Genomic DNA, 24254 nt, shown 5'->3' with positions numbered 1-24254 from the left:
TATAACAGCTTGTCATGCTTCAAGGCAGGGGACCTCAAAATGGGGTCCTTTGGCAACTCCTCAAAAATGCCAGTTTTCAGATCCCACTTCAGACCAAATGAAGCAGAAATTCTGGGAATTGGGTTCAGTGACCTGTGTCTTTATTAGATATATGGGGAATCCCAATGCACATGAAGTCTGGAAGCTTTTGCTGGAAGAGGGATGTTACCAACCCCATGTGAGATTAAGAATAGCAGTCACATGTAAGGTAGTTACTACTGTAAAAAGTTCCTGAAAAGAGGGTATTCAAAGTCAGGGAGGGACAAGCACCAGCATTTCTTCCTTGGTGACAACCCTAAAAACCTGCATATGGCAAGGAGAGGCACAGGCAGCTCTCAGACCTCCATCATGTACTACGGTGCCCACATGCATAGGAGTCCATACTAGGTGTCATGCCCTTTCCCTGCCCCTTCCCTTTGCCTGAGTGTCCCTTTCCATCTCATCCTGTGCCCTTCAGCCATATCCACTTTCCCAGAATCTTCCTTTCTGTACTCCAGCTGGGGTTTGGTGCTTTCCTGCCTTTTATACTGCAGCAAGACAACTGATTGTCCTCACCAAGCAGTAACAATTATGTTTATACTACTAAATAGATATTTATCCCTAACATAGTGCCTGGCTAGCAACAGTGCCTGTGAAGTGAGGAATGGATAGAGCTTCAGGCATTGCCCGTGGATCTTATTTCTGACAAGAACCTTTGCCCCAGGTAAGATTCTGAAGCCCTGTGAAACTGTCATGTTATATGAGAAAGTACCTTTGAAACATTTTTTTAACTAGTAAGAAGATGCCATTTAACAAAGTAGTTTATGAATACAGTGCACTTTGATCAATGTCACCTCTTTCAATATTTTCACCCTTCTTCCACCCATACTTTCCCTACTTCTCTTAATTTTGTAGTATAAACAATGAATTCTTGACTTCTTGACTTCTCCCCTCTCCCTTAGGCCCCCATCCTCCACCCCCTGCCAGTACTCATTTCCTGTTTCTAATTTTGTTAGCTTTTGATTGTCTAAGGAATTAAATTTTTGAGTTCCCCCTAGAGTCTACTTTATTTCAGTTAATACATTTGTAACCCCTTGCATACCACCCAAGTTGTTTACTTATAGATTTATAGGAAAATTCTAGCTACTACAGATGAGTGAAACCATGCATCTTTGTTTCTCTGGGTCTGACTTACTCCACTTAACATAATTCTTTCCAAGTCCTTCTATTTCTTTATGAATGATACAATATCATTCTTTCTAATGGATGAGTAAAATCCCATTGTGTATATATATACTACATTTTCTTGATCCATTCTTCCATTAAGGGGCCTCTGGGCTAATTATATATCTTTGCTGTTGTTATAATAAAGCCACTAGCACAACCATGTTCACTAAAACTCTTTATACACAGTGAGTGACATCTTTATTCAAATTTGTGGGTCCAGATTTCTATGCTCCATGTAGAGGACCAGCACATATAAATTTCGATTTGAGACAAGCAATGGAAGGAAATAAGTGGTGAAGTGATGGGTAATGGGTACTTGTTTACTATGAATGGTACATGCTGGAGTTCCTGGCTGGGAAGTCTGCATTCTAGACCCTATCATTCCTCTATATAGACAGAGATGATAATATCCTACCTTCTACCTCATAGAGCTTCTGCAAAAATGAACCAAAATACATGGAAATGAGAAAACATTTGGTAAAGGTAAGAACAATGAAAACAATTGAGCTTCATTACGGCATTACACGTATGATTGTTATATTGGTCAAGGTACTTAACCTCTGACTGCCTCATTTTCCTCCTCTATAAAATGGACAGAACAGTAATAGATTTCATTGATTTGTTTTAAAGAGTAGGTGAAGAAGAAAGGGGTGACGTTGTCCAAAAAGAAATATACTCATTATCTGACTTGTGAAACTATAACCCCTCTATACATCATCTTTATAATAACAAGAATATTTTAAAAATAAGTTTAAAGAAAAGTAGGCAAAGGCCGGGAGTTTGGCTAGTGGTAGAATGCTTGCCTAGCATGCATGAAGACCTGGGTTTGATTCCTCGGTACCACATATAGAAAAAAGCCAGAAATGGTGCTGAGGCTCAAGTGGTAGAGCTCTACCCTTGAGAAAGTCCAAGGACAGTGCTCAGGCCCTGAGCTCAAGCTCAGGACAGGCAAAAAAAAAAAAAAAAAAAAAGTAGGTAGGATTATATATTAAAACATCCAGCATAACTCAGGCACAGACTGGTAGGTTAGTACAGAAGATTATTTTCTTTTAAAGAGAAATTATAATTGCTTTTATTGGGGGGGGGTCATGGGGCTTGAACTCAGCCTGGGTGCTGTCCCTGAGCTCTTCAGCTCAAGGCTACCACCCTACCCTTGAGCCAAGCCCCACTACCCATTTTTCTAGAGGTTAATTGGAGATAAGAGTCTCAGGTCCTTTTATTCCCGGGCTGGCTTTGAACCTTGATCCTCAAATCTCAGCCTCCTGAGTAGATAGGATTACAAGCATGAGCCATCATGTCTGGCTATCATTTTTTTTCAACAACCTCAAATTAGAAAAATCTTTGTTTCTAATGACAGAATAAATTCTTTATGATCTAATTTCAATAAATTCTTTCTTCTTTTTTGGGGGGGGATTTATACATAGAAAATATCAGAATCCAAAGCTACTTTAAAAAAGGCCATTATAAAAATCTCTCCATACTAAATCAATATAAAGCATGCATCTATGTGCACCCATACACACAACATCTCCACACTTCTAATTCTAGAATGTGCCTTTTTGCTACTCACCTTGTCCTTAGAATAGCCTGATGGGCAACCCAGAGCTAGGCTTTCTACCAGTGCTACCTCTTGACAGGCATGGATATGAATATGAATTGTGAGAAACAAAGATTTCAAGGCTTTCAGAATAATAGAATCAGAATAATTATTGAGTAGCCCTTTTATCTCTTTCTATCCTTTTCTGGGCTGTGATTCAGGTCTTAAGTTCCCTGGAGGTATCACTTGACATTCTGTAGTACTTGGGGCTAAGAAGTTTGTTATCTTTTTTTGAAGAATATGGTTTGGAGTGTCCTGCAGAAGCAGAGATTATGTTGTAGGATGCCCTGTCCTCCTACAATTATACTTCTCCGCCATACAGCTTCTTTAAGAGAGTGTGCATAGTTTTCTTCCCATTCCGTATGAGGAGATTAAGGGAATAAGGCTTTAAAGAAACAAACGACTTCTTGTCACAAAGACTTGGTATGTGAATGATCTTTTACCTGTTGGGGACCAGAATCCTAAGGTTTGGTACTAGTAAATAACACGATCAATAGTACACCTACTGTGTACTTACTCAGGGACAAGCATGAGTCATTAATTTCCTGATACAGGGATCATTTTTCCATAAAAAAGTGAAGTTCATAAAGACCCCATTAACTTATCAGAAGCCACAAAGCTAGCAAGGGGCAGGCATAGGATTTGAAGCAAAGATAGCAAGTCTATGCACCAGAGGCAGAATTACTAGTATTTACTTCAGCCTAGGCTGCTCTGGGCTAGTGGCTCCTATAGCCTTTTGTCCAATGCAAATGACTCACAAGAGGCATCTTAAGCAACAAGGTTAGTCCAAGGAAAACTTGTGAACTACAACTATCCCAGGTGCTTCCTGGGCCCAGAAAATCACACTGGAACCACACTGGCACATGTTTACTATTCTAGGCCTTATCTGATCATGATCGTTTTCAAATATAGTATCTATACATAAGGCTAACTGCATTAGCACTGCTGACACAGTCATGTGACATCATTTACTTCAACAAAACAAAAAAGGGGTCCCACAGTGGTCTGGAGAGAAGAAACAGAGGAAGACTACTTTTTCTAAAGGCCTTTTACATGCTAGGCAGTGTTAGGAGGGTGATGTCAAGTAAAGAAGCACCCAAGTGAGAGAAAACTCTTTTGATTTCTGCCTCTGTCTTAGCTGGGAGACCTGGGAAAGATTTCTTGACTTCCACAGGCCACAGTTTCCTTCTCTGAAAAACAGTTGAGAACGTGCAGGCAAGCAAAACCTGAAGTACCACACACAACACAGTTAAAAGCAACCTCTCTGCTTGTTAGCATTGCTTCAGAGCAGTGAGTCTAGATGAAAAGACAGGTTCTGAGAGACAAAGTAACCTGACCAAGACCATCAAGCTACAAAGCAGTGTCCACCAGACCAGTCTGGATCTACTGCTAGTGTCCTAATTGTCACCACCTCAGGTGGTACCACATAAGAGAGGAACACTCAAACATTTGGGCTTCTGATCCTTGAAAATGACTAAACACACTCTCAGTCCTGGCATAGACATAAGCTTTCTATCAGATGCCCAAGAGTTCCAGTCTCAAATTATATATATATATATATATATATATATATATATATATATATATATATATATTTTTTTTTTTTTTTTTTTTTTTTTTTTTGCCAGTCCTGGGCTTGAGCTCAGGGCCTGAGCACTGTCCTTGGACTTTCTCAAGGCTAGAGCTCTACCACTTGAGCCTCAGCACCACTTCCGGCTTTTTTTTCTATATGTGGTACCGAGGAATCGAACCTGGGTCTTCATGCATGCTAGGCAAGCACTTTAACCACTAGGCCAAACTACCGGCTCCTCAAATTATATTTTCTTGTAAAAAAGAGGAAAGAAAGGAGAAAAAATCCCTTTGTCTCCAAGTGAAATTGGAAGAAATGAAAATGGAGTGGATATGTCATGGTGCACATGTGTATGTGAGGGTTCTCATACATGTGTGCTCATGCATGTACATGTGTTGTGAAAAGTGGAGGAGTAGTGGAGAGTGGGAGACTGGCAGCCAGTTAGTAAGTGCTATTGCTAGATTACATTTTGTACACAGTGTCAAGCTCAGTGTAGCACAAGTGCTTTAGAAATCCAGTTAAGTGAATTTCAGCAAAATTTCTTCTTGGACTACTTTTTCATACAGACTGATTTATTAGCTCTCAGTGTTTGGATGACTGTATATACCCTACAGACAGGTTTGTAACTTGAACTTTGAGCTTCCTTTCTCCATTACCTAAGGACCTCTGCTTTGGTCTGGCCTGCTAGTTAGAGGACTCAGCCGTGCCTATATGGCTTTCTCCTTTTCTGCTTCTGTCCTAGCAACCTGACAAAGCAGCCAGTTCATAACTGTGGGATCACAAAGCAATTCTAGAGTCCCCTCAGGCCTAGATTTGGGCCTCCTTCTCATTTGTCCCAAATGCCAGCCTTTAATTGCAATTAACATTCCTTTCTAGCAGAAACATACTGCTGGTCTGTGGTTAGCCTCTAATCTACTGTGACAACCAGTTCTTTGCTTCCTGTTATACCTGGAATGTCCTACTTCATTTCAAACTCATCATTTTGGCTCTCCTCTTTTAGCACCCCTATTGGATTTTAGTATCCAGTATTTCTAAACCATTCCTTCTGATTGGAAAGGGACATTTTCCCTAGTCCTCATCAAAGGGGGTAAGTCCCTTTCAACACTCCATTGTTTTCAAGCAAGAATAACTCAACTCTACCCTACTTGTTTCTCACAGTTATAAATGTAGGTAACCAAACAGACAGGATGAGAACTGAAAGATGGATATTATGAGGACATAGATATGAACTTCATTGAAAGAAGTACTCACTAACAAATGAGTGGTACTGTGAAGCTGCATGGGCAGCTTCCTAAAGAGGCCACTCTGTGTTGACAAGCTGTCCAAACATAGCAGGGCCACCTCATGGCAGGTGTGATTTGCACACCTGTTCCAGGAGATTCTTTCAACCCTGGTACAGTATGATTCCATGAAAATCTATTGGGCATCAGTAATCCACTTGAAAATTTAAGCTTGTGTTTTTAACTCTTCCCTTTATGAATGTTACAAATGCTATCCCTGTTTTTTTTAAGCTGCAAGACAGGTCTTAACTGTTTGAAAATCATTTTAGTGTTTGAAGAAAGAAGTTTCATTAGTATGAACCTCTTGATGTTCATCTCCTGTGTAAGGTGAAGGAAACCACTGTTCTTATCTCTGGGGTAGGGCAAAGAGGGAACGCTGACTTCCCAGTTCTGAGCACCTGTCATTCCTCCTGCCAGCTCACCCAACCACCACTAGCTCCTCCTTTACCTATTTACTCAATTATGGTTATGTGCTTGGCACTGAATGAAATTTTAAAAATGATTCAGATATGGACTGTGTGCTTAGGGAGGAATCAGAGGAGTAAATAATATAATGAGAGAGAGTATTTTTAGTTTCTGGACAGGGTCAGGCACTTTGTAGTTTAGGCTTCACTAAACACAGTCTCTAACACACATATGCTTATTTCCACCCCCTCCCATTTTATTGTAAATGCTGTTCTGAGCTTGTTCAAACATAATAGTTTGGGCCCTAGTTTTCCAGCCCAACAAATATAATGAATTGAAACTTGGAGCATGTCTTTAAAGATGGCTTGATCAGGACTTGGGGAACAGGGAGAGAACATTCTAGGTGGACAGAGGGCATTCCTATTATATGTTTGTTCCCCGAGTAGAGATTTGGGAAGTGGTCAACATCACCTGGGAGTTTAAAAAAATGTGATGTTGGTGGGTCATGCCCTGTAATCCTAGCTACTTAGGAGACTGAAATCTGAGGATGAAACCTAGGCAGGAGAGTCTGTGAGACTCTTATCTCCAACTAACTACTAAAAAGCTGGATATGGAGATGTGGCTCAACTGGTAGGGTGCTAGCCTTGAGCAAAATAGCTCAGAGACAGCACTGTGCCCAGGCCCTAAGTTCAAGCGCCAGAACTAGAACTAAAAAAAAAAAAAATATGTACAGGCTCACAGGGTTTCTTAAACTTTATCATATATCATGGAGAGTTTGTTGAAAGATTGCCGAGTCTCACCTGAAGATTTCTGAAGCTACTGGCCCAGTGACCAAAACAGAGATTGTTCTTTGTTTTACTGTATTAAAAAGCTGGGATGAAGAACTGAAAACCGGGTCACTGGTGGAGAGACAAGAAGGTTTGCAGAGTGCCAGGCGCATTCCACTGGTACCTGCACTTAGGAGGGGGCTTTGAGTCCCTGTAAACTAGAGGAGACTTCTCTCTCTAGGGCAATTGAGTCTCGTCAGCCTCACCCACTGGAGCAGCAAGTCTTCATAGGGTGTGTGCTTAGGAGGATCCTCTCTTCTGAGTCTGGGTTATTGGCATTCATCCGGTCTTGTTCCTCATATATTTGCATATTTTTACTCCTACAAAATGCTCCCCTCTGCACTATGCCTGGGATTAGCTATCTCTTCTCATCAGGCAAAAAAAAAGAGCAGTGCTTCTATTTTAGCATGTAAATTTAAAAATGTCTTGAAGTCTCAGATGTGGAGCTCAGAGAGGTTGAGCAGAGGAGAGTAAAAGGGAAAGAAAAGCTCAGAGGCAGCTGCGGGCAATAGCACATGAGGAGTCATTAATCTGACAGACAATGAATGGCAAAAGGCAATTAGCTTGCTTGGGGTTGTAGCAAGCCAATGAAGTATGCAGAATGGCAACAGAGGTCTAGTATAAGAAACAGGTCATTGCTAAGGACTTCAAATCTGAAAGGAGGACAATACATACAAGAACGATGAGAGGTAGGATAGTCATCTGGGGCTAGCATGCAGGGAAAGGAAAGGGCTCAGGGTCTTATGGCTATTTATCACCTAGTGGAAGCATCCAAGTGTGGCTATACACTTGTCAGGGCTCTACATGCTGTTATCCTTGGACATAATATTGAAAATGAATTAGGTGCTTCAGCTGAGTGTGTACACATAAGCACACATGCACACACACATCTTTAGCTATCTGCAAAGTCCAACTGGGCAGAGGGCAGGCTGAGGATTGCCTGGCTGAATAACTGGAAGACCACATGCCTATACACTAATGGAGTTAAAACTGAGTTCTGAACTTCAGCTAATGGGGCTTCCATCTACATTTACAGCACGATGCTTTCCTGCCACATACTTCATCCACATGCACTTTCTTTCTGTTCTCTGCAGGCACTCCACCAGCCATACTAATGGATTCTTAGTTGCCTATACACATTTTCCAGACATACTCCTCTTTTCACTCTCACATCCCACATATTAAACACTACCTTCTGCTTCTAAAAACCACTTCAAATGTTCAACTTGCTTCTGTAGCTTCTTTTTCCTGTTGTCTACAGGCCTCTGCAAGCTTTTGTTGTTCTTACAAAAAAAAAAAAAAAGGAAAATGTATCAATATTGGCTTGAATGAGTAAAGAGCGCCCAACCCAAAGCAGATTGTCCTACCGTGGGGTGCAGGTTTGTGGCTGTGATGTCCCCGCCTTCAAGACCATCCCATTTATCTCTCTTTGTTCCACTCCCTCTCTCTTCCTGCACAACGCTGCAATCACACACATACTCTGGGTTGGAAAAAAAAAAAAGACAGCCTAATTTCCTAATGATTATGTTGTTACCTAGCAACAGCCAATCAGCGACTGGGCTTTTTGTCTGCAGTATTTCATGCAAATAGTTTGGAGAAATTGCAGGGTAACACAGGCTGCTTAGTCTGTCTTCTCAGGGGACACATTACAGAATACAACCAACCCAAAGGGGGACTATTGAAGCCAGGCACACGCTTTCAAGAGCAGGCCATCTGATCTCATTCTCTGGTTTTTCTGCCCAGTACCCTCTTAAAAAGCTTGCAAGTTCCAGAGACACTGAGAAAGGTGAAAAACTTGGAGCAAGGTTTGTGAGCAACTATCCTTACCCTGGATCTCTGTGTTGATATGCTGGGCCCAGAGCAACCCCTGAAACTCTGAAAACACTGCTATCTTCCTAGTCAGCAGAGTGTTGCCAGTTGTGTCTTTGCCTAGGGCATGGAGAGAAATCTTTCTCAGCCTTCTTGTTGAGAAAAGAGCTAAAGCTTGGCACTTCCCTCTTGATTTTATAGCTGACTATGATCTGCTCACAGGAAAACTTATTATGTACAACTGCATTCTTCCTGTTGCTAACTGGCAAATCGTCATTTACATGGCTAAACAATGAGAGGCCATACCACTCACAAGATCCCTTAAAGAGACTTTTTTCCTTCCAACAAGCACTGTTTAATGTACAACACTGTCAGGTGGAAGCCACAAACACCAACTCTGTGAGGCTCAGGAATCAGAGGAAGGGGACACACAAAGCTGTCTCCAAGTCTGTGTCCTGGAGGTCAGGGGGAGTTGGAGGCTTCAGATGGTAGGGTGGGGAATCACATTGCTGTTGTTGGATGGGTGCTCAGGGCTATGGAGCCAAGGAAGGCAAGGATAAGGCAGTGCCTCAGCTGTTGTGGAGCACTCTCGAGGCCTCTGCCCAGCTGTCTTGAAAAGGTGATTGGTTATATGGGGTAGTGAGTAGTTAATGCAGCCCAAGTTACCGGCTGAAATGGAAAACCAATGCAAAAATCTCTAGTCTAATGATTTTTAGCTTTTCTAAGACTTAATTATACTCTAGTCATTATATGAAGGTGGTGACAGTTCTCCACCCTCTGACAGCAGAGCCTCACCCTCCAATGCCACATTTGGAACCAAAGAAAAGGGCTGTCAATCTGCTTTGTTCAGAAAACAGAACTGGAATGCACCATCTATCTGGCAAATATCATGTAACCCTTCTATTAATTACAATAAAAATATATGAAAAATAATCCCATGCATTCTATCAGACCACAGTGGAGTCAGACTAATTCTGAACAATGCAGTCAAAGTCAAAAAACATTCAATCACATGGAAACTGAACAACACATTTCTGAATAACTCCTGGGTAACAGATCAGATCAGAAATGAAATTAAAAACTTCCTTGAATGTAATGACAATCAAGAAACATCACAAAGGAACTTATGGGACACAGCAAAGGCAGTTCTAAGAGGCAAATTTAGCACATATTAAAAAGACAGAAGAAGAGCACATAAATAACCTTAAAAAAAACCTGAAACACCTAGAGGAGCAAGAAAAAGTTAATTCTAAAACAGCTAGAAGGACAGAAATAACAAAAATAAAATCAGAAATTTCAGAGATTGAAATAAGATCTACTATACACAAAATTGATAAATCAAAAAGTTGGTACTTTGAAAGAGTCAACAAAATAGACAGATACTTGGCAAGATTAATCAAAAAAAGGAAAGGGGAGACTCAAATAAACAAGATTAGAGACCCCACGGGAACAATCACAACTGATTCCCAAGAAATCCAGTCCATAATTAATAGGTACTACCAGGGCCTATATTCAAAGAAACAAGAAAATCTAGTAGAAATGGATGATTTCTTTTTTTTTTTTTTTTGCCAGTCCTGGGCTTGGGCTCAGGGTTTGAGCACTGTCCTTGGACTTTCTCAAGGCTAGCACTCTACCACTTGAGTCTTAGCACCACTTCTGGCTTTTTTCTATGTATGTGGTACCGAGGAACCAAACCCGGGTCTTCGTGCATGCTAGGCAAGCACTCTACCACTAGGCCAAACTCCCAGCCCGAAATGGATGATTTCTTAAATAAATATAGGCTACCCACACTGAACAACGATGAGGTAAACAAATTGAACAGACCAATTTCTTACAACGAAATTGTGGAAGCAATCAGGGAAATGCCAACCAAAAAAAGCCCAGGGCCAGATGGATTCACTGCGGAATTCAACAAGATGTTTAAAGATGAAATAACACCTATACTCTTGAAACTCTTCCGAGAAATAGAAACAGAAGGAGCAATACCAAACTCATTTTATGAAGCTAATATTACTCTCATCCCCAAACCAGGGAAAGACCCAACCAAAAAAAAGAGAACTACAGACCTATCTCTCTAATGAACATAGATGCAAAACTCCTCAATAGAATATTAGCCAACAGAATCCAGAAACAAATTAAAAAAATCATACACTATGATCAAGTGGGCTTCATTCCACAAATGCAAGGCTGGTTTAACATTCGCAAATCAATCAATGTAATACATCATATCAATAGAGGTAAGGATAAGAATCATATGATAATTTCTCTAGATGCAGAGAAGGCATTTGACAAAATACAACATCCATTCATGTTGAAAGCACTAGAAAAAATAGGAATAAGAGGTACATTCCTCAAAATAGTGAAAGCCATATATGAAAAACCTACAGCCAGTATTATACTAAATGGTGAAAGACTGGAACCATTCACCTTAAAATCAGGAACTAGACAGGGATGTCCACTCTCTCCACTTCTCTTCAATATAGTGCTGGAACCCTTAGCCAGAGCAATAAGGCAAGAAAAGGACATCAAAGGGATCCACATAGGGAAAGAAGAAATTAAACTATACTTATTCGCAGACAACATGATCCTCTACTTGAGTGACCCAACAAACTCCACTCCCAAACTTCTAGAATTAATAAACCACTTTAGCAAAGTGGCAGGATACAAAATCAATCTTCAGAAGTCAGTAGCCTTCTTGTACACCAACAAACAGAAGGCCAAATCAAGAAAATGATCCCATTCGCAATAGGCCCCAAAAGAATAAAATACTTAGGAATATACTTAACCAAAGATGTAAAGGAACTATTCAATGAAAACTATAAAAGTCTAATGAAAGAAATTAAAGAGGACACTGGGAAATGGAAAGACATCCCATGCTCATGGCTAGGGAGAACCAACATAGTAAAAATGGCTATACTGCCAAAAGTGATATACAAATTCAATGCAATCCCCATCAAAATCCCAAAGACATTCTTTACTGAAATAGAAGATAGAATCCAAAGATTCATATGGAACAAGAAAAGACCTGGAATAGACAAAACAATTCTAGGCAAAAAGAGGAATTCTGGTGCTATTACAATACCAGACTTCAAACTCTACTATAGAGCCATAATAACAAAAACTGCTTGGTATTGGCACAAAAACAGACCAGAAGATCAGTGGAACAGAACAGAAGACCCAGATATAGAATCACATACCTATAAGCAAATTGTATTTGACAAGGGAGCCAAAGACATACAGTGGAACAAACACAGACTATTCAATTATTGGTGCTGGCAAAACTGGGCAGCCACATGCAGAAAACTAAAAATTGAACCTAGCCTTTCGCCATGCACAAGCATTAACTCAAAGTGGATCAAAGACCTCAACGTCAGACCGGAAACTGTGAAACTGCTACATGATAAAGTAGGAGATACACTGGAACTCATAGGCACAGGCAACAGATTCCTGAACAGAATCCCAGGGTCACAACAGATTGGAAAGAGACTCGATAAATGGGACTACCTAAAAATAAAATTTTCTGTACAGATAAAAACATAGTCGCAAAAGTAGAAAGACAGCCAACCAACTGGAAAAAGATATTCACCAATAATACATCTGACAAATGCTTAATATCCAGTATCTACAGGGAACTCAAGAAACTAATCCCCCGAAAACCCAATAAACCATTCACTAAATGGGCAAGGGAACTAAAGAGAGACCTATCAGAAGAAGAGATTAAAATGGCAGAAAAACATATGAGAAAATGTTCATCATCTACGGTCATAAAAGAAATGCAAATAAAAACAACCCTAAGATACCACCTTATCCCAACAAGAATGGCCAAGATTTTGAACTCAGAAAATGCCAGTTGCTGGCGGGGTTGTGGAGAAAAAGGAACCCTATTACACTGCCGGTGGGAATGTAGACTAGTTCAGCCACTCTGGAAAGCAGTGTGGAGGTTCCTTAAAGAACTGAAAATAGACCTTCCCTATGATCCCGCCATACCACTTCTGGGCATCTACCCTGAACAGCATGACCCAGGATATTATAAAGACACCTGCTCAGCTATGTTCATCTCTGCACTATTCACAATAGCCAGGTGACGAAAACAATCCAGATGCCCTACTGCAGATGAATGGATACAGAAAATGTGGTATATATACACAATGGAATTCTACATAGCCAACAGACAAGATAAAATAATGGCATTTGTAGGGAAGTGGATGAATCTAGAGCGAATCATGTTGAGTGAGGCAAGTCAAGACCTAAGGAACAAAAGGCGCATGGTATCCTTAATATGCAGCTATTAAACCCAAAGAGTACAAGAGCGAGGACTCAATAACTGCATACCCAAAGCTATGGACATGGTAATGGAAATACAAACATAACTATATAGACATAAAAACCTATGACTCTATAGACATAATGTTTTATTTCATAAATTGATATGTTCCTATGACATACAAACCCTTAGCCTAATTTTGACTAAGTTCTAAATACTAAGTCCCAGAGATTGTAATTAGAGATTCCCTCCTTGAACACTTATTTGTTAAACTTGTCATTTAAAATATGATGTAAACATAAGCCATATAATGAATGATTGTTGTTCTTAAGGTAAAAAAAATATGAAAAAAAAAAACAGAACTGGAGAACCTCATTGGTCTGGGAGTGGGGACTAGATGAACCCTATTCCTACACTAGTCTTCTAGTGAATTTCTGGTAAAACTCTTGAGTCAATCACTTTTGCCTTATAACCTTGGTAAACACAGGAAAAACCCACTTTTATAGGGAGGAATCTGCTTGCTCAAACTAATACAAAGTGTCAAACTAAACTAGGATTAAAACATAGGCCTTGTACTGTTAGAATTTCTTGATACTATATCATCATCATCATCATCATCATCATCATCATCATCATCATCATCATCATCTTTTTGGTGCCAGTTCTGGGATTTGAAGTCAGGGCTTCAGCACTGTCCTTGAGCTTTTGTGTTCAAGGCTAGTGCTCTACCACTTGAGCCACAACTCTACTATCTGATTTTTGGTAGTTAGTTGGAGATAAGAGTCTTATTGGACATTTTCCAAAAAGAAATGTACTTATTACTTGACTTATATAACTGTAACTCCTCTGTAGATCACCCTTATAATAAAAAATAAAAATAAAAAATAAAGTCTCATGGGCTCTCCTGCCTGGGCTGGCTTTGAACTGCAATCCTCAGATCTCAGCCTTGTGAGTAGCTAAGATTATAGGCAGAAGCCTATAATGTCCCAAGATATTATAACAGCAAAACTAATAGGGAAAGGGGACTAGCAACAGAAAACTACTTTCCAAAGTTAAGAAAAAAAAAAGAACTTAGGCTGGGAGTTTGGTCTAGTAGTAGAGTGCTTGCCTAGCATGCACGAAGACCAAGCATGCACGAAGACCAGGGTTTGATGCCTTCTTTCCACATACATAGAGAAAGTCAGAAGTGGTACTGTGGCTCAAGAGGTAGAGCTCTAACCTTGAGAAAGCCCAAGGACAGTGCTTAGGCCCTGAGTTCAAGCTCAGGACTGGCAAAAAAAAAAAGAACTTCTTTGTATTTATTGTAGGAACCTGAATGTCTTTCAGTGGAGTTAAATGTTGGTCCTCAGTGTTACTCAGCTGAGTTCTACACTAGAGCTGGCATGTAAGCAAGTCAGAAGTACATTCCTGGGCCCCACTCTCCATCAATTGAAACCTCTTCTCTCTCTTTCTTCCTTTTTTAGAAATAGCAATATTTCCTAAAAGCTTCTCAAGAAGCACACAACTACTTTGGAAAAGGGACTGGAAATTTATTTTTTTAAGAAAATTTAATTGATAGAAAATAATTGCATATATTTATGGGAGTGTGTGTGTGTGTGTGTGTGTGTGTGTGTGTGTGCGCGCGCGCGCGCGCGTGCTTGAACTCAGGGCCTCATACTCTTATTTGCCTTTTTGCTCACTGCTGGTGCTCTACATTAGAGCCATTCTTGCAGTTCCAGCATTTTGCTGGTTAATTGGAGATAAGAGTCTTGAGAATTTGTCTGTGCAGGTGGCCGTGAACTGACATTCTCAGGTGTCTTGAGTAGCTAGGATTACAGTTATGAGCCATCCAGTATCCCATGACAGTGTGATATTTGATACACATATACACTACGTAATGATCAACTCATGGAAATTATCATATCTATCACCTCAAATAGTTACTGTTTGTGTTTTTGTAATATTCAAAAATTTCTCTTTTAACTATTTAGAAAACAACTCAATAAATGATTAACTATAGTCACCCTACTCAACTACAAAACTAGAACTTAATCTTCCTATCTATGTTTTCATACTTTCTTTTGTGGTATTGAGTGTTAACTCAAGAACCTCATGCTTGCTCATCAGGTGCGCTATCACTGGAACATAATTTTAATCATTTTTCAGTTAAGTCTTGTATTTTTGTCCTGGACTTGCCTCAGACTTGCCACTACCATTCTACCTACAGTGTTCTTTGTAGCCTAAATCTGGGTTGAGAAGAAAACCTCAGTAACTTTTTTGTCTGGGTTGGCCTCAAACTGTGATCTTTGAACAGACAGTTGTTAGAAAAAGAAATACAAATGGCTAATAGATACATGAAGAAATGTTCAACATACTTAGTCATAAAATAAATGCAAATCAAAACAAAGCAGATTCCATCTCATCCCAGTCAGAATGGCAATCATCAAGAAAACAAACACCACATGTTGGTGAAGGTGCAGGGGAAAAGGCACCCTCAGACAGTGCTGGTGGAAATGTAAACTAGTGTAATGGCTATGGAAATATGTATGGGTGCTTCTCAAAACAACAAAAATGGACCAATCTTGGGGCCAGGAGTGTAGCCTAGTGGTAGAGTGCTTGCCTAGCATGCACAAAGACCTGGGCTCGGTTCCTTGGTACCACATACATAAAGCCAGAAGTTGTGCTGTGGCTAAAGTGGTAGAGCTCTAGCTTTGAGAAAACCCAAGGACAGTGCCCAGGCCCTGAGCCCAAGCCCAGGACTGGCAAAAAATGGATCTATCTTATGATGCTGCTGTACCTACCACTCTTGGGCATATATCTGAAGGATAGAAAATCAGTATATTCCTGCTTATTGTACATCTGTTCACAATAACCAAATGGTAGAATCAGCCAAGGTACCCCATTAGTGAATGGATGAAAAGGAGATGGTACATATATATCATAAAGAAAATGAAATCATGCCATGTTCAGCAAAATGGAGATTATCATGTTGAGCAAGATAAGCCAAACTCAAAAAGCCAAATATTCTATGTTTTCACTCATGGGTGGAGTACAGACATAAAATGATGATGATGATGATGATAATGATGGTGGTGGAGGTGGTAATAGTAATGGAACATGAATGTAAAAAGAAGACTATCCTGGAGGTGATCATGGGGAGGTGACCAAGGAGAATCAAAGGGTGAAGAGGATCATTATATGTGTATATATATATATATATGCATACATACATATATAAACCTGCCCACATATAAAATATAGCATAATGAATATAGCTTAATGAACATAGAATAATTAAGAGAAGAAAGGAGGTATGAAAATGTGGTAGAAGGGATATAGTTTTGGGTTTTTTTTTTTTTTGGCCAGTTTTGGGCTTAAGCTCAGGGCCTGAGCACTGTCCTTGGATTTTTCTCAAGGCTAGAACTCTACCACTTGAGCCTCAGCACCACTTCTGGCTTTTTCTAAGTATGTGGTACCAAGGAATCAAATCCGGGTCTTCGTGCATGCTAGGCAAGCACTCTACCACTAGGCCAAACTCCCGGCCTGGGATATATGTTTTCAATATGTAACTATCACAATGAAACTTCATCATATAACAAAAGTAAAATAAAGTTAGGTGCCGGTGGCTCATGCCTGTAATCCTAGCTACCCAATAGGCTGAGATCTGAGGATCAAGGTTCAAAGCCAGTCCTGGCACAAAAGACCATGAGACTTCAAATAGCCACCAGAAAACCAGAAGTGGCACTGTGGCTCAAGGGGTAGCACTGAACTGAAGAGCTCAGGCATGGCGCCCAGGCCCAGAGTTCAAGCCCCACAAACAACAACAAAAAAAAGAGTAAAATAAAGCAAAAAACAGAAATGGAGGGACAAAGGGTAAACAAATGCAGTAATGGTTCTCATTGGACACCATGTTGAAAATGAACTACACAACTTGTGGGTGGAATGGGAGGGAAAATCGAGAGAGAGGGAGGGAAGGGGTGACACTGTCCAAAAGGAAATGTACTCTTTGCCTGACTTACATATCTGTAACCGGTTTGTTTAATAAAGATTCTAAAAATAAATAAATAAATCATCAACAGAATACGATCCTCCCAATCTCCACCTGCCAAGTAACTAGGATGACAGATGTGATTTACCTCTCCCAATCCTATTTTTATAATTACGCCACCTATATCTGTCTCATTGCCCCTCCTAACTACCATGCTCTAATACCACCATTTTACTTTCCAGCTATACTCTCAATTTCCTATAAACTCTAAACATTCAGATGAACACAAACACTACCCCAGAAGAAAAATTAGACAATGAACTCCAGTTAATAATACTCATGCTGCTGTGTTTAGTGGGGAGGCACGCTTATACCTACAACTTACTGGTGAGTGGTGGAAGGATGGGCAGTTGGATAGCTACCTGATCAGGTAAGTCTGGTAAAATGTTAGGTGTAAAGTGTGTCTTAACAGGCACATGTAATATCCATGGCATAACTCTTTCAATGTTTTGGTATGTTTAAATGTCTTCATAAAAATTATGAAGTCTCCTTGGATGTTCCTAATCAGCTCTCAATTTTCTTGGTTGGAAGTGTATTTCTAAAGCTCCAGAGATGACTGCGATTATCACCCCTCTGAAGTCCTGCAATTAGTGTGCAGGTTGAAACAAGACTTCCTACTTAGGCTGGCCCACTTCACACTGGACTTAAAAAGGACACAAGCATCTGACACAGGACCTTATAGTTGATACATAAAAACTTAGGACACTTCTGAAAAATCTGGGCAATAATTACTGTACTGTTCTCTGATTACAAACAACAATAACAAACCCTTAGACCTACCTCATCAAGTGTGAGTAAATACATACTCACTACTGTTTACCCCAGTTCTCCTTCAGGGCTACACCCTGGGTCTTCTCAGACTGCAATTTCCCACAAATCTGAAGGGACAAGGCAGGAGAGGCAGAGGCTGGTGTGTAGTGCCACAGAGCATTTGGATGGAAGTGGATTTTAATGGGGTAGGGAGTGAAGGAGGCAAGGGAAGAAGTGCAGTCACATGCCGTATGGAGCCCAGATCCCCTCCCCATGCTGCCCATTTATTCTGCATAACTGCTTCAGTTCCACCCGCAGCCCATCTCTAAATGGATTTCATTACTGGTGTCTTGGACAGCATATTGATTACCAGTGTCATTGATCCCTATCTTGCTAATTAGCATATAAATTAGCCATTTGGGGGGGAGGCATTAGGGAAAATTGAATTTTCTTCCTAATCTCCCTTCAGAAGGTAAATGAAAATAGATATGGTCTGTTAAGGCCCATGGCCTTCCCGTGACACCATCTAAGTGCTGTTCATGGCCAAGGAACCCTCTTGTGAAGAGAAAGGAGTCTCACAGAGGAAGCCCTCTACCACTAATGGATATTGCTGCCACCAGAATCTAGTGAATTATTCAGAAAATTTGAGGCAGGGGGGAGGGTTATGCCAGCTGAGATGTATTCCTTGGAGATACTTGGGCTGAAGAAGCCAGTCCTCCTTACTTATCCCAACACAAAAGCACCTGCCATAGCACTCTGTGAGAAGTTTGCTTCTAAGGCTGGAGAAGGAAGAGTATGCTCTAGTTTAGTGTTAGGGTGAGGAGGTCTGTGAGCCTGATGTTGAGGTCTAGAGCCTGGTGTCTTACTTTGTAACTTTAATTGCATTAATTCTCTAAGCTGTAGTTCCTTCATCTATAGGTTAGGGGATGAGGTGTGTGTATGCGGAGCACTTAGCACAGGGCCTGGCACACAGAGTTCACTGAATTCACACTTCCAGCAGCAGTATCATCAGGCACTTGAAAGGCCGAACAGGAATGTGAAGAGGCTGAGAACTGCCTCCAGAGGCAGCTGCATGGCTAAACTAGACATTGTTCCAAGTTCCCAGGTGCTTTGTTCCCAGGATCCATCCAAGGCTGTGCTATTGCAGTGGAGGATCTATGAGCAGCAGGATGGATTCCCTAGAAGCAGAACCTGTGTCCCACCTAGGCCCTCTGTACCAGGGACTCACACACATATGGAAGCTAGAGAGGCAGTTTAGAATGATTCTCTTAATTGGAAGAAGAAAGTGAAGGGAAGAAGGAATGTTCAGGAAGGCCAGGGAACTTGTCTATGGTCAGGCTTATCAATGCCAACATGAAGCCTTTAGTGTCCTGATTCCAGAACTGGCTCAGATTCAGGATGATTCTCCTGTGGCTATTTCTCTAGCACTTTGGATGCTCAGCTCTTTTTTTTTCAATGGTCTCATTGTTAGGCCTTTGATTAGACCTTTGGAGACTTAGTTTCCTTGGAGATATTGGTGGTGGATAGAAGACCTGCTTATTACTCAGAGGACTTCAGCAGAGGCTACTGATGTGATGGAAGAAACCCTTTGATCACCTCTATGACCTCCTGCCCTTTGCACTCAGGATGCCTCTCACAAGGTCACACAAGAAACTGCTGTCAGTATGCCGGGTGCAGTGGCTCATGCCTGTAATCCTAGCTACTCAGGAGGCTGAGATGGGAGAATCAAGGTTCAAAGCCAGTCTGGACACAAAAGCTCCTGAGACTCTTATCTCCAATTAACCTCTAGAAAACAGGAAGTGGAACTTGGCCCAAGGGTATGGCAGTAGCCTTGAGCTGAAGATCTCAGGGACAACATCCAGGCCCAGGGGTAGGGTGATAGCCTTGAGCTGCAGAACTCAGGGACAGCGTCCCGCCCCATGAAAAAAAAAGGAAAAAAAAAAAAAAGAAACTGCTGTCAGTGCTGTCAGTGATACGCACAGAGATGGTGCTTGGCAGTGAGGAATTTGCCAGTTAGGAAACAGGGTAGGAAAGAACAAGGGCTTTTTGCTGGGTGTCTTTTGTATCTTTTACATTTTTTCCTCTGTGCCTGTAAAATATATACAAGAGTTAATTGAAAATGATTTTGACAAGAGTGCCATAGATAGCAATTGAGAACAATAGTCCATTTGGCCCTGACAACCCATCATTTGCTCTACTTAATACTGCTTACTTCTCCCTGTTCTGGAAGTCTGAATACTGGATGCACTGTGGGAGGATTCTGAGGCTCAGTGAGATTCTGGTCAGGCCACAGCACGGTGGGCTGTTTCCTTATTAGTGTGTAAACTGCTGTGAAAAAAAATTCATTATACTGAGAAGCATAAGTACAATTTTGACCCTTGCAGCTGCCCTGGACAGCCTTCCTAGAACTGCAAAGCACCTGTACCAGTTGCTGAATTTGCAAAGAACCTGGTGCTAGTGAAGGAAAACAGGACAGGAGAGAGCAAAGGAGAAGTCACAGATTGATCTCAGGACATTTTAGGCAGAAATGAACAGGAGACATTGAGGGGGAAAAGAAATTTAAAATATTTATAAAATAATGTCAAGTGAATGCAATTAATTCAGTATATATTATTGTATTTCATAGTTACCATGTTTCTAAGAAACTGATACATCATGGCAAAGGGTAAGCACAAGTAGTCCATCATCACTTGTTAATATATATAAACCTATAAAAGATACTTATTCTAAGAGAAGCAGATCAAAACAACACCTCTAAAATTGCCAAATGTTTAGAAGGGCATTTTGTTACTAGATAATATTTTCATATATATACCTAGACTTATATTTGCTTTTAGTAATAGAGTCTCACTAACTTTGCCTAGGCTGACTTCAAACTGGTAAATCTCCTAGCTCTCTTTCATGAGTAGTTGATAGCATATGCCACTATATCTGGCTTTTATCTGTAAATTTAATTCTATGAAATTTATTGGGACTAGCACGATGGTCCAGTACATAGTCAGTTTTTATAAATGTTTCACATATGCTTCTGCAGTTATTAGGTATAGTTTTTTTTAACAATGCTCATTAGGGAAATGTGATATTTATGTTATTCAAATTTTAAATATTATTACTTTTGTTTTATTTCTGTTTTAAGACAGTGTCTTGCCATATAGCCAAAGCTGGTCTTGAACTCTACATCCTCCTGCTTCAGAGCCCAAGGTTCTGGAATTACAGATGTGTACCACAATGTGTGCCTGCCTGCCTGCTGGCCTACTTCCCTCCCTCCTTCCTCATCTTCCCCTTCTCTCCATCTCTCCCTTCCTTCCTTCCTTCCTTTTTTTCTTTCTTTTTTCCTTTTTTTGACAGTTGGTTATATCTAATGTTGAAGGACGTGTGCAAACATTAAACCTTGATAGTGAGTTTTTTTCTTTGGAGTGCTAATTATTTTTTGCTTTTTATAGTTGGAGTTTATTTGGCTTGCCCATTTCTTCCCCAAGTCTTCTTATTTTGGTCCGAGAGTGGGACTCAAATTTGGTGTCTGATACTTTCTCTTAATGGCTATGCCTCCAAACCTCCCTCCTCCTGAGTATCTAAAACACAAACTCGTTTCTTTACATCTAATATATGGCATTAGCTACTTCACACAGTCTTCTGGGGTCCAATGCAGGCATTTACCATTGATTAGCAAGGACCTTTATATTCACTCTCTGTCCCACTTGGTCCACACAGAGCTTTTGGCCACCCATTATAAACAGTAGCATTCACTTATGACTGTATATGTAGCTCTCAATATATATTTACTGAACTGGATGGATTCCTGAGAACCAGAAATTTACTCATGTAGTAGTAGAATGCCAGATGTGTAACACATGATTTTCTGTATTAAAAAAGAGTCTCCATTTTAAACTGCTCTTATGGCCTTATATTATTTCTCTCACCTAAAGAAAAAATATTTCAAAAGAATGCCCCAAGGGAAAACTATTACTATAAGGACTCTATTGTCATTATACATGAAGTATGGACTGGATAGACTGAAAAGTCTGTTGTATATTTAGTCACTTTGTATAGTGCTGGTCAAGGAGGCTTAATTGCCTCTGCTGTCTGAATGGCTTGTCGCCTAGAAAGAATCAAACCTGCCCCCACCACTCCATTAAGAGAAAAATAAATGCCTGGAATGAGCTGGAATACCAGCTCAATTTGTATACATCCCTGTGGGATTACTGCACTGAAATCATTTTGAATATGGTTTACTTTCCCCCTCTGCTTGGCACAATTCCTCATCTCCTTTCTCAACAGGATCTGCTCTTAGAGAAGCTTGTCTTTGTGAATGCTTCTCTCAGGGAGCATGTGCAGAAGGAGCCCAAGCCTCACTCCATGGGAACACAAGAGATGGGGCTAAAGAATGAGCTAAGAAAGCAGCTGAATGGAGAAGGTCATGCTGCTTCTGGAAGCTGAAAAGGCCAATCCTGTAAAAGAGCTGATGAGAGCATCTACTTTGATTTGACCCCACAGGCTGTGTGTGCAGAGAAGGGTGGGCAGTGCAGCTTCACACATGAGAAGCATAGTGAGACGTCAAGGCTGTTTTCCAGTCACACTTACTCACTCTCTACTTGATTCAATTCTGTTTGCACAAAAGGTTTGTTAAGGCAAAGGCAGACTACTAAGCCTTTAGGGATCAAGGGCTAAGCAAATAAGCCTAATGGAAGACTCAATCAGCTCATGTCCCCTTGAGTGCTATTTTCATTTGTAGGGCTGCAACTGGCAATGGGGAGATGAATTATTCTTAATATATTTAAACACTGATTTAAAATTTCTTCTCTACAAAAATACCAGCCACAACAATAAAACAGGCCTGGTAATACCTAGTAGCAAATAATAAAATACCACTCAAGAAAGAGAATGAACGTTAATTGTATTATAATCATAGCTGAATAGCAAGTATGATAAATCAAGACACCAACAATGAAAGCCCTTGCTTTATTTATTCTCTGATAAAGAACTAAACCTTTTTTATTACTCAGGAATTTCTGCCTGTTATGATTACTACTCCAAAATGTCTATAAATATGGAGTGATATTTATTTCAGCAATTATATAGTACCTATCTGGCTTCATTACTCACCACTCTCATTTCCTTAAAAAGGAAGGTCTCAAAAGAATTAAGATTACTTTTCTGTGAATTATGGGAGAGTAATCATAAACCTATTGTAAAAAGCTATATCCTTGGGGCCAGGAGTTTGGACCAGTGGTAGAGTGCTTGCCTAGCATGCATGAAGACCAGGGTTCGATTTCTCAGTACCACATACATAGAAAAGCCGGAAGTGGTGCTGTGGCTCAAGTGGTAGAGCACTAGCCTTGAGACAGCCCAAGGACAACTTAAACTCAGGCCCTGAGTTTAAGCTCCAGGACTGGCAGAAAAAGGGATCTATATCCTCCTGGTATTTCACTAAAAATAAATACATACATACATACATAATACATAATTAGTTAAGAAGTCTCAGTATGTCATTTGTTTCACTCCCAGAAAGTATGTCATTTTTGATGATGTCTTCAACATAGTGTTTTTATAACTGAGAAACAACTACAGAATAAGTTGAGATTTTGTGATCTTAAGGTCCTGCCAGTTCTCAGAAATGCACAGAAAAAATATTGAAATATATCTATTTCCCTTTAGTTATATGTAGAAAACAGCTTGAAAAATTAACCAGGTATGGTGGCATACATGCTGTAGTCTCAGCATTCAGGAACTGGTTGGAGGAGAAAGGAGGATTGCAAACTGTAGGCCAGCCTGTAACTCAGTTATAGAGCACTTGCCTAGCTTGTGTAAGGTCCTAGATTCAACAATGACCAAAAAGAAAGGATGGAAGGAAGATCAATATAAATCACTGTGGTAATAAAGAAGGCAGCTTATGGGTGGGGCACAATGATAGATAAGAAGTATCCTCTGTTTTGAATGAGAAGACTCAATCAACACAAAAGAGAAATGATATTATGAAGGCAGAAAGTAGAAAAGAACATTGGAATCATGAAATGGGTATCAGGGCAGCTAAAACCACAGAGAAAAAGAAAGGCAAAGAGAAAATTTAAACAGTCCCAAGTTCCATCACCAGCTCCTTGAGATTGGGTTGGCAGGAGGTAAAGACATAATCACAAGGTAAGCCAGATGGCTCCAGAGGACCGACTGGCAATTCTAGCTGCAGGGCAATCCCACACTCTTAACAAGCCTTATAAGTAAAAAAAAAAAAAAAAAATCACTTTTTTTTTACTTCTCTCTTAAACAGCAATAGCAAGGCTTCACCCTGAGAAGGAGCCTATTGAGACTAAGCTACTTTGGAAATTGGAAAAAAATAAATAAGCATGAGACTCAGGAAAACCCTGCCACAGTATCTGAATAGATAAGAGGAACTTGTGGAGAGGGAGAAGATCCAGTGTGGTCCTTCTGAAAAGATTAAACAGCAGGGAGGTCAGGCAGTGACCATGAGCACAGTGATCATGCCCT

General features: G+C 40.4%; 1 protein-coding gene across 10 annotated transcripts in view; it reads right to left on the bottom strand.

Annotated features, from left to right (window-relative positions):
- Phc2 (polyhomeotic homolog 2) overlaps window positions 1-24254 on the bottom strand; it is a 90794-nt gene that overhangs the window by 50706 nt on the left and 15834 nt on the right. For 4 of the 10 annotated variants that reach the window (XM_090335288.1, XM_090335287.1, XM_090335295.1 and 1 more), the window contains exons 2-4: window positions 8752-8853; window positions 8292-8404; window positions 8117-8207 (exon numbers count right to left, since the gene is read on the bottom strand). The exons of 2 other annotated variants lie outside the window; for them this stretch is intronic. The gene's annotated coding sequence lies outside the window, so the exon portion shown is untranslated. The remainder of the gene's footprint in view (window positions 1-8116; window positions 8208-8291; window positions 8405-8751; window positions 8854-24254) is intronic. 4 more of the 10 variants (XM_090335291.1, XM_090335290.1, XM_090335289.1 and 1 more) reach the window with 3 other exon arrangements.

This window comes from Megascapheus bottae, chromosome 6 (assembly GCF_031878675.1).
Source record: "Megascapheus bottae isolate mThoBot1 chromosome 6, mThoBot2.hap1, whole genome shotgun sequence".
NCBI classification, from domain to species: domain Eukaryota; kingdom Metazoa; phylum Chordata; class Mammalia; order Rodentia; family Geomyidae; genus Megascapheus; species Megascapheus bottae.
Note: the sequence above shows the minus strand (reverse complement) of the source record. Positions and strands in the feature narration are given on the sequence as shown.